The 11,322-nt window shown below is 38.0% G+C and overlaps 1 long non-coding RNA gene across 1 annotated transcript; it reads left to right on the forward strand.

Annotated features, from left to right (window-relative positions):
• The first annotated feature begins 409 nt into the window (after positions 1-409).
• Positions 410-1,230, forward strand: LOC134163420 (uncharacterized). The gene is made up of 2 exons (XR_009964731.1): positions 410-726; positions 898-1,230. It is a non-coding gene; the product is annotated as an uncharacterized LOC134163420 (long non-coding RNA).
• The last annotated feature ends 10,092 nt before the right edge of the window (positions 1,231-11,322 follow it).

Consider the following 11,322-nt stretch of genomic DNA (forward strand, 5'->3'; position numbering starts at 1 on the left):
CTTCATACATGAATAAGAGATGAAATCACAAAACTAAAAAGAAATATGAGCTGCTTAAAACAAGTCTACATAAATAGTAAATCTTGTTTTGACAGGTTTTTATGAAATTTTTGTGAAATTTATGGTATGGCTAATCCAGAGGACACAAGAGGCTGAACAAGGCAGGAAATAACATAATCCACATTCGTGAAAGGACACCTGCTGCCTTGGAGCCTAGTGGGTTAGTAAGTGAAGGTAGCAACAGTGACAGTACTGAGCAAATAACACTAAAAGAAGTCATATAAGAAGTATGGAATGGGTCATCATCTGGACCTGCTCCACAGTAATTTTCAGCATTTGTATCATGAGCCTGAGGCAAATGGCCTTCAATATATACCATATACTGATCTTTGCCTCTAGCTTTGCAGGTCTAAGTTGTACCTGTCATTGAGAAAGTCATGGCATCTTAAAATAGAATTAAGAACAGATTGCCAACATGCTTTTTTCCGGCTGTTGTCGGTGACCTACAAGATCCATTTATAAATATTGCTCACAAGTTTCTCCAGGCCCTTATTCACCAGTGTGGAAAGGCCAAGGACTGTTACTGCTGCAGCACAGCTGAAGAAAATTATTTCCACCCAGAGAAGAGGACAGTGACCCGCTTTGCTCTTTTATTAGTCAACTGGCATCTGTGCAGAGCTTCCTCGATTGTCCTTGATTAAGAGCTTAGACCTGCTTCTACTGAAGGTAAGATTAAAGTGTAAAATTAAGAAGGGCTGCCAGATAGATTAATTTTAATTTGAATCTAGAGAATAGAATACTACATAACCACAACAACTGTTCAGGGCAGACTGAGTATTGTCCATCTAAAATGTTATTTCCAATATTATTTCTATGTTCTCCTTTCCTTATTTCCAGAATATTGCTTATTACTGCTTGGTTTCTCCACATCTGAAACAGTTCACAGAAATGTGCCAGTCATGGAGTCTACTCTCTCTGATTGCCCCCAACATCGTGAAGTTCTCTGTGACACCTCTGAGGCTGATGCCATTTACCTACTCATGAGACGTAGAATTCCTGTTGGAATGAGGCAGACTTTTCCCTCTTCAAATAAGGTGTTATGGCCACTGTGTTTAACTGCAGTAAATCAGAACTGGTATCTTTTAGGTCATATTAAGCTCCCACTAGTACTGTCTGGCACTTTTATTCAGTGAGTATATAATATGCCAAAAATAAAGCTTCTCTTCGATTCCTACTCCCATGCTTGCATCAGACTGAATTGTACATAATGTGGAGGGTATTTGTCTAAAGTGCCCAAGCTTTCAGTACCTCCTTGAAAATCAGCTCAGTTTGTAGCTTGATCATAAACAGCAAGTTTATTTATCATAAAGAGCAAGTATGACATGAAGTAAATAAGCATGACCAAACAGTAATTATTCAACCCAGGGCAGCACACACAGATTGGATTTAAAGAGCAGTTTAAGCTTCCTTCCTTGGTTTGCAACTCCTAGCTATAACAATCACATGCCTGTGTGATGTGCCTCCAATGGTATATCTCTTTTTAATAAGTGGGCTGCAGCATCAAATGTCAGCTCTTTGTTGACAAACCTGAAAGTAAGTTATATATTGAGCCTTGTGTGGACAGCTATGGCATGATCTGGCAGTACTGGTTGTGGATATCAGTGGATAAGGACACTAAAGTGAATGCAAAACACTGAAAAAGCACAGTAATTACTCGGTGCCTGGTCTACAGTAAGGATACATTAGCTTCATTATTGCATTATTTCACGAGATTTCTTCAGCACTAAGGTCCTGACCCTGTTTCCCGCTTGTACATGATCTGGAAACCAAAGAAATGGCATGATGGTCAAACACACAATTTGCCAGTTTAATGAGCTGGGTTTTTTTAATAGCTAATGCACTGCTGCGTGTTTCAGCTGAGTCCATAAGATGTTTCAAAAGCCCAATTATATCTTATAAGGTCAGTAGACACTTATTTTAAAGAGATTATGATTCAGTATATGATTGGATATATATATAGTGTGTATGTATATATATACTATATATATATAGTATATATATAGGGAGCAATGCTCCCTATAATGTTTTGATGTTTGTCATAAAAAATGCAGCAGTGATTTATTTGCATGTATCTCCTTTGTTTGAAAGGGAATAGTTTAAAGTGGCTATTTTAAGGGTTGTTAAGTGGAACATCCTAAGTGTGAATGCTCTGAAAAAATAAATGGAAATGTTTAATATTTATGCTGTGCTATTTTACTGTGTCTCAGTCACGTAAAATCAGATCACTGTCCTATAGCTCTTATTTTAAGAGGACAGGAGTAAAAGTAGTAAAATGTAGCAATAATTAACGCAGGTGATGATTTAAAGATAAGCAATCTAGAGGCACAATTCTAGCACATTTAAAATACTGAAAGTCTGCTGAAACAATATTGAAAAAAGGAATACCAAAGAAAAGACTCCTCTACCTTCAGGCAACTATTTTACAGTGTGCTTTCTTGAGCCATAGCTGCATCTGAAGTGATTTCAGGTTGCATCAGCCTGTTGGTCCTGTTTCTGGTAGATCCTGAAGGTGTAGTTCATATGTTCTGGCAGTGACACTACTCTACAGAGCTCCTCTAGGTCTTGCTTCACCCAGTATTAATGCATACACAACTGCTTGCGGGGTTACAGGACAAACCTAATCATTGCTCCTTGTGCTAGCATAAAGGGGCAGTGAAATACAGCATACGATCTCCTTGAATAGGCTTTGCTGCAGAAACCAGGCTGTTGTCAAAATACAGCCTCAAAAGACAGCAGGCAAGATACTGATATTAATTCTGTGAGTAATAAATCTATTGATATGAACATTCATATTTTACCAAATCAGAGCTGTACTTCATCCAATAGCAACTCAGAAACTGACTGGAATTGCTGTTCACAGGGTCCACACACAGGGGCATAGGACTCTACAGCAGCAACCCTAAGTGATAGTCACAGCTTTGTGTTTGATGCCATTCTAGGAGCGTCTCTGGTGGACACTTCTGCAAGCTTTGAACTAGGATACTGAACATGCCAATTAGAATTGTTTCAGTGCCAATGAGTATAACTTCTTACACATACACAGATCTAGTCCCTTTTTAAATCTAAGTTGACAATCCTTAAATTTCAAGGATCAGGATCCATTGTGCTAGATGCTAAAAGGGATTCATCATTAATTAGCATTTTGTGTCAGGCTGACACAGATAAACTGATCAGTGCATTTGTAAAACTTACAGGTATTCAACTTCTGGCACAACTTGGGTCTCTAACTGAATGCTGAAAGACTGTTTCTATGCTGTTAAAGTTAACAGATATATTTATAATTCCCCTATAGATGTTGAAGAGTGTAACAGAGCTATTTTTTCCTCATACAAAACATTTGCCTAACTTTTTTGATTGACAATAAGTATTTATAAGTGCAGACATTTGCAGACAATATATGAACTAAAATTCACCATTTAATTGTTTCAAGTTGTTCACCTACTTTTAACAGTGCCTAGTAGTATCCCATATTAGGGTTAAACATTCATTCTCAGAACTTAAACTTGGCTGCTAAATATAAAATTGAGCCTAATCCAAGCTCTTGCTTAAAAAATGTTAGTTTATACAGCTGACTGTGCTAAGTGGGGACTGAAAGTTGTTATTGCTGAAGAAGTTCCTTACTATTTTAAAGCAACTTTACCAGCTATTTCTTTGGTGTATCTCTCACTGTCACATTGCTGGTCATAGCTAAAAATACACAGAATATTTTTTCCTTTCTCCCCAGAGCAGTAAGCAAGAGCAGCGAGATGATTAGAGGTTTTCACAGCTGACATTCTGTATGTCCATTCACCTATTTGGCTAGGAACAAGGTTGAAGAAACATGGGCAAAGATATCCACAAAAATTATTCTAAAGATAAAACAAATTCTTAGTTTGCTAATAAAGGTCTAAGAGCACCGAGAAGACTGTATATCCACCCCAGAAGACAGGGATGCACCCACATCACCTCATGTGACAGTCATATGGCAGCTACTTTCCTTCTCCTCCTTCAGTAGAGTGCAAGTTGATCTAGCCTTACCTATCCTTTAGAGTTTAATCCATCTAAAGCTGTTAATAGAATCACAGAATTGTTTAGGTTGGAAAAGACCTTTAAGGTCATTCAGTCCAACCATTAAACCACCACTGCCAACTCCACCGCTAAATCATATCTATATACTCAAGTCTTCACTTGTGCTTGATTATTCTCTCTCACCAATTTCCAGAAGACAAAGAAAGCAAAACTGAATTTAGCTGTCAGCTCAAGATTTCCTGCTCTGGATTTTCCAAAACACTTCCACACATTTTCTTTCACTCTACTCCCAAAATTGGTGAAGGAAGTGTAACTAACTATCTTGCTGCATGCTAATGACAAGAAAAAGGCTAGAAGGTTTTGGTCAATATTAATTTTTAATATCACGACATTCTCAAGTGGGACATGTTTCAGTTAAGAGCTACAGCTCTACATATTGGCTCAGGTCTCATTGCAGAACTGGAATTTAGTCTTCTGGTTTTTAGATAAGAAAGTGCTTCCATAAATAATCATAGAATGGTTTGGGTTGGAAGGGATCTTAGAGCTCATTTGGTTCCAATCCCCAGCCATGGGCAAGGACACTTTCCACTAGACCAGGTTGCTCCAAGCCCCATCCAACCTGGCCTTGAACACTGCCAGGGATGGGGCAGCCACAGCTTCTCTGGGCAACCTGTGGCAGTGCCCCACCACCCTCACAGGCAAGAACTTCTTCCTAAGATCTAATCTAAATCTCCCCTCTGTCAGTTTAAAATCATTCTCCTTTGCTCTGTCACTACATGCCCTTATAAAAAGCAGCTCTTCTGATTTCTTGCAGACCCCCTTTAGACACTGGAGCTGCTCTGAGGTCTCCCTGGAGCCTTCTGTTCTCCAGGCTGAACAAGCCCAACCCTCTTGGCCTGTTTCCACAGAAGAGGTCCTCTGGCCCTCAGACCACCTCTGTGCCCCTTCTCTGGACTCGCTCTAACAACCCATATCCTTCGTGGGTTGGAGACCCTCAGAGCTGAAAGCAGTACTCACATGAGGCAATTTGATCTTGTGTTCTTCCTATTTAATGTATCTGTCCATGACAGACTCACCTCTCCTTTGGAGGAAAGAGTGCTTTGGTCCCTTGGTCTCAGTGACTCTTCACTTGTGTACTAAGCACAGACAATGCAAATAAGCAGCTGGGAGGACGGAAGGCAAGCCCTGCAGTGATTCTGCAGTGATTCTGGCATCACTGTTGGTATCACTCAAACTGTAGGAATGTAACTGTCTGTAAAACCAAAAATCTAAACCTATTTTTCCATCAGAAAACCTGTATCGCTTATTTTACAGCTAATAATATTTCATTGCTGAAAATGTCAACATCCAGTTCTGTTTACTTCCCCTTTTCTCCCTTAATTTAAAAAATACTTAAATGAAAAACAGTGAGGACTTTTACAAACAAAAGTTTTAACCTGAATTAAGTATCTTTAAATATGTAACTCTTTTTAATTTTATTCCCCCAGCAGGTTTACTTATACTAATTATCTTTGTTCATTTGGTCTTGGGAGTAAATAAAAAGCTCATGAGACAATGCTGTCACAGTCCAGAGTATGCTTTGGCAAACTGAGGTAGACAGATAATTTTACAAACGATGCTTGTGAATGGATGGACCAGAAAAACTGTGCTGTATCCACTTCAGTACATAAGTGTGTTACTGGGACATGCAAAATTAAAAAGCTAAACTCAAAGTTAGATATCATCAAGAAATTTCCTTAAGGCAAAGCAACGATTAGAACTGTAATTACCTGTCATCCTAGTTTGAAAGTTTGAGTTGGTTTTAAAAGTAACAAGGAAACAGCCAGAAAGAGCCTGAGTTTGGGTGCTGGTGTTTACACTATCTTCACTACAAGAAATGCCACTCTTTTATTCAGGGGTCAGACCCCAGAAAGTACAAAAGAGAAGGTTTCACTCCATTCCACTTAAGTCAAAGGTAAGGCTCCTCTCAACTTGGATGAAAGTATACTCAGGCCAGAGAGAAGCAGCAAAAAGTAGAAGTTAGTCTGGTCTCCATGGCAGCCTAATTAGGTAGAATTTGTTCCCCCTTTTCCCACATAGGGTACCTATTATTAGAAAATAGCCTTGTGCCCCTGATGAGAAAAGTAGCATTATTGTGTCTGGTAATAAAACAGAACATCCTGATCACATTGTCTGTGGATAATTCACTGGACTTCTCCACTTTATTACTGACTGCATTCTTAAACAACCAATACTGCTAAAAAAGATTTCATCCATTTCCTCAAATTGGAATTTCTCCTCTCTACCCCCTAGCCTCTTGCTTCTAGTTATCAACTGACAAGGCACAAAGCTTGGAAAAAAAAAAAACAACAAAAAACTCTTATGCTCCATAGTCTAGTAAAAGTAGGAAATGAAGGCATTTGCTTTAATAAAAAAATATATTAAAGTGCTACAGATTTGTCTAGGAAGCTTTTTAACAACTTCGTTGCCACTGTAAATTTATGGGACACAGAGGAATTAAACAGTAACTTGTAATTAGAGCTTATAAGTTTTATTGTTCTATAAACTGTATAAAATCCAATAAAGTTTATTCAATATTGCAATTAAATGACTTTTTGGTTTTATATGATAAACTAGGTAATAAACTGTTCACTAAAGACTTTCCCTAGCTACTCCTAAACTGTCCCCATGGCATGACAGACAATGAATAAGCATCATAAGAAGTTAAAGCAGTTGCATTATCACTCATTTCATACCCTTATTCTTAAAAAATTAAACCCAGCAAGAAGAAAGTACTATTGCTCGCTACAGCTATAAAACGTCAACAGGCAAACCACCAAGAAGCACGGAAACATGAATTTACTGGGGCCATGTACTCATACAAATGTTTAAATGGCCAATGAACCTCTTCTGTAATTGAAATCCCTGTTTTGGTACTAGACCTCTATAGGCTTGCTCACACTCTGTCATCAAAGATCCTGCCTGTCATCTGGAACAACATAAATACTTTGTCTATCCTAACTGCCAAGAAAAGCTGGCAAGGTTAAGCTAGCCATTCTGCTTTGCAGTAAGGTAGTTTGGGGTAGGCGTGGTGCACATCAACTGATGGACTGTAAATCCTCGGACAAACTGCATCTTTGCAACTGTTTAATTGTATCCTACACACCTAAGCTTGCAGAAAGGAAGAATTACTCTCCAAAACCATGTAAGTGCTTTGAAGAAAATGTGACTTTGCTGTAATTCACATGCAGATGTCAAACACCCTCTGGATCCAAGAAAAACTTGTGTTTTGGTGGAAAATGTAAGTGTACGTATTTCTGAAAAGGCTCTACCAAGTACCTTTAAACAAGATTCAGTTTATGGGAGGTCAATTTTTCAGCTACATGTACATGAATCAGGCTTTTCAAATGACACAAACCAGCAAGAATTATCACTCTTTGGGGAAGAGTAAAAATTAAGGGAGTCTTATACACTTCCTATTGTGAAAGTAAGAGGCCAACTAGCTTACATGCCAGTCTTCCTATTCCCTTCCACTTTGGACAGCTGAAGAGTTTTGTTTATATTCTGTACCTGTTAATCACTTTCCCTTGTATCCACTAAAATTACACTGGTTTTGTCACTTGCTACTTTCAGCTTCCTTAATCAGATCTGAACATGCTATCTTATTAGTCCAAGGTAGGAAATACTTTGCATTAACTACTCAGAACAAAGCTAGTTTCTGTGCCAGAAACCAGCAACTACATATTCACAATATAAGAGGGAAGTGTACAGTGAGAACTCATCTTGAGTTGAGCAGCAGGAAGTCAAACACCTATTTCACCCCCCACCCTGAAGCAGTAAGCATCTTCCCAGTAGCTAACCCCAAAGTTGAACATAATCAACAGCTTTCTGTAAAACTGCTATCTATGCATTACAGCAGAAATGTTAGTTTTACTGCCTGATGGAAATTACTTTAAATAAATGCGGCCTATGCTTACAGTGGCACTGAAGACTAGTGGCATGAAACTCATATAGCAACCTAGTAAAAAAGGTCTGGATGATCCTCTTTGGAAACTGAAACACAGTCATTCAGCTGAGACTGCTTTTGCCCATTTAGACCTCTGATTTAGAATTTATAGAAAATAAATACCCACCTTGAGTGGCTGAGAGTTATTTTGTACTTCTGCAACACGGGAATTTCATATAAGGGATTTTGCCTTGGTTTGTAATGACAGGAGGGCAGTTTTCCTATAATTGAGCTTGATTTCACAGTTTTGAACTTGTAAAATAATTAAAACCAGCACCTGTACCTTTGTAGCCATTTTTAGTCACTCTTACCTAGAAATACAGTTGAAATACAGCAGCTGATAGGGCAGACAGGTAAGTGGAAGTGTACCCAAGGTCATGCAGTACAGCATGTTCTGTTTAGGCTTAGTACTAAACACTGCATAGAAATCAAACTGCAAACCAATAAAAAAACATGTAAAGTGAAAGTGACATAGTGACATTTTTCAGTTGTTTTTGGAACTGAAAAATACCATCTAGAAAAAGGAAAAAAAAAAAAAAAAAGAAGATTACTGAAATTAGGTAGAAATACTGTGGGAAAAAAAAATTTATAAACCTGTGGAAGCTTGAAGTACTGCTCTGCCCCAAAAGGTTTCCAGAAAAATAATGCAGTAGAGGAGGAGCTAAAATGAGTTACTAGCTAGAAACTTAAATTCATCTAGTGAGCTTATATGGGGTAGAAGGAACTAACACCTTGAATAAAAAAGTTCTGCAAAGCAGACACAAGCTTGAAAAGAAGAAACTTTAATGAAATATATATTTTAATTACTGAGAAAAGGACTAAGTTTAAATAGAGAGCATTCAGAGCAAGAACACTCCCTTCCCCACCTGGAAACCATCCAGCTTTCTTAGCCTTTGAAAAACAACCTATCATTTTTGTCTCTTTTAATGACTTGAAGACAGTTTTAACTTGTTTCTAGCACATATTTCTGCCAAGTAGGAGTTAAATGTTCAGAAGAATGCAGAAGATACTAGCATCTTTTCATGGCACAGGATTCTGAATATGCTACATGTCAGGCAATTAGTCCATCTGATTAGCTTCCTTCAAAAGTTTATTTTTAAATTTATTCCAGGAAAATTAGTATTTCCCAGCAAACCTATCACTAGGGTGCTTTGTCAACTCTTCCAATGCAGCTGGATAACCTAACAGATTTCAGAGATTCCTTCTTTCTTGCGATTATTCATTTCCTTAAAATGGTAAAATCTCCAAATGAACCAAGTCTCTCGCTGATATTTGGCAAATATTTTACATAGAGCCCTCTGGAGAACACCATTTTGTTTAGCTACAATCTGAGAGAAGTATCCTCAGGAGCTATTCAGATCCACTGTTCCTTGCAGACTTGCAAGGATTTCCTTCTTTGCAAGAAGCATCAGTGCAAGGGTATTAATGTGTTTATCTGTGAACATTAGCCTGTGTTATTAAATTCCACAGCTTGAATTGTTGCAATGAACAACAATCCCTAATTTGTCACAACAGATTAAAAAAAAAAAGAAACAAACCAAAACTGTGTGATAGATAAGAGGTTAGTAGCAGGTAAGAAGTTAGGTCTTTGTTTCCAAAACAAGATTCTTTCTACACATAATGTAAAGAACTGTTCCACAGGTCCTCAACTGAAGAATCTGATGAAATAGAGATGATATTATCCAACAATAGATATGCTCATGGGTCTAGATTTAGTTGAAGCACACTGATTAGACCTCAGAGCAGCCTTCCAGTATCGGAAGGGGGCCTATAAGGATGCTGGGGAGGGACTCTTCATTAGGGACTGTAGTGGTAGGACAAGGGGTAACTGGTTAAAACTTAAGCAGGGGAAGTTTAGATTGGGTATAAGGAGGAAATTCTTTCCTGTTAGGGTGGTGAGGCACTGGAATGGGTTGCCCATGGAGGTTGTGAATGCTCTATCCCTGGCAGTGTTCAAGGCCAGGTTGGACGAAGCCTTCAGTGAGATGGTTTAGTGTGAGGTGTCCCTGCCCATGGCAGGGGGGTTGGAACTAGATGATCTTAAGGTCCTTTCCAACCCTAACTATTCTATGATTCTATGATTCTATGATTAAGCCTATGACATTTGCTTTGGGCAGCCAGGTGTTGTTTATACAAATGTAACAGAAGTCACCTAAACTGCTTTACCAATGTGTCTCTAGGACATGAGCAATCTACTGAAGTCATTAAGATTAAGTTTCTATTTTTAGCAGTCCAGAAAGCATATTCTGCCAGAATTACCTTAATATTCAAGCAGCAAGCAGGCAGGGGAGGTGAAATTGCATTTGTTAAAATCTAAAGCCTGACAGTTCAAATGTCAGATGTTTATAGTGACATGCTGATGATTCTGACAGGTCCTCTCAATTTCCCATACATAATTTTTGCTTTCACGGTGGATATGTGTAATACTTATTCAGACCCAGAAATAACACAAGCTAAAAAGGGGCCAAATGAGACAAGTTTCCAGTCCAAAAGCAGTTTAAAAATGAGCAATGAATGATTAAATAAACGAACCAAAAATGAGAATAGAGCCACTAGTGTACAAGGAATGTAAACATGAAGTATATTTTTAAACGTTTTTTCCATCCCCAGAATGGTGCAACACCTTAAACAAGGCAAATGTTTGCTCTGGAACTGAAACAGAGGCTTGTAAGCACCATCTTGATCTTTTCAATTGATGTACAAATGCACCTATATTGACAAACTTCTGTTAGTCTAATCTGCTCAGTAAACCAGTAATGAACCATTAGTATCCAATTCATAGAGACAGGGATATATTGCTAGGTGTACACATGGATACACATTACCATTTTGCATGTACCTACAAAAATACACATATTCAAGTTCCCATTTCACAAAGATAAGACTAATTAGCCTAGTAACTACACTCAAGTGATAACAAAATACATTCTCTACTCCTCTGGTAAATGTATCTCCTCCTAGTTTAAACGAAAAGTCAGGCTATTGGATTGTCACCTATTTAGATCAATGATTGCTCTTTTTGTTCGTGCAGCTGAGAACCCAACAAGGCTTACAAGCTCAATTGAAGCATTTCCATATGAAAAGCATTTCCATATGAAACTAACATAAAAATGTTTCTACTACTTCTAATCCTATTACTTAGTGGGCAAAGTTCCTATAATAATGGTAAAACAAAGATTAAACCTGGGCAATATTCTTCTTGTTTGTATACAACAGAAGTAACATTCAAGCTTTGATATATAGTGTCATACGCAAGTAAAAGGCAACAA

Source organism: Pezoporus occidentalis, unplaced genomic scaffold (assembly GCF_034315485.1).
Source record: "Pezoporus occidentalis ecotype Australia unplaced genomic scaffold, CSIRO_AGI_Poc_V1 ctg20, whole genome shotgun sequence".
NCBI lineage: Eukaryota > Metazoa > Chordata > Aves > Psittaciformes > Psittacidae > Pezoporus > Pezoporus occidentalis.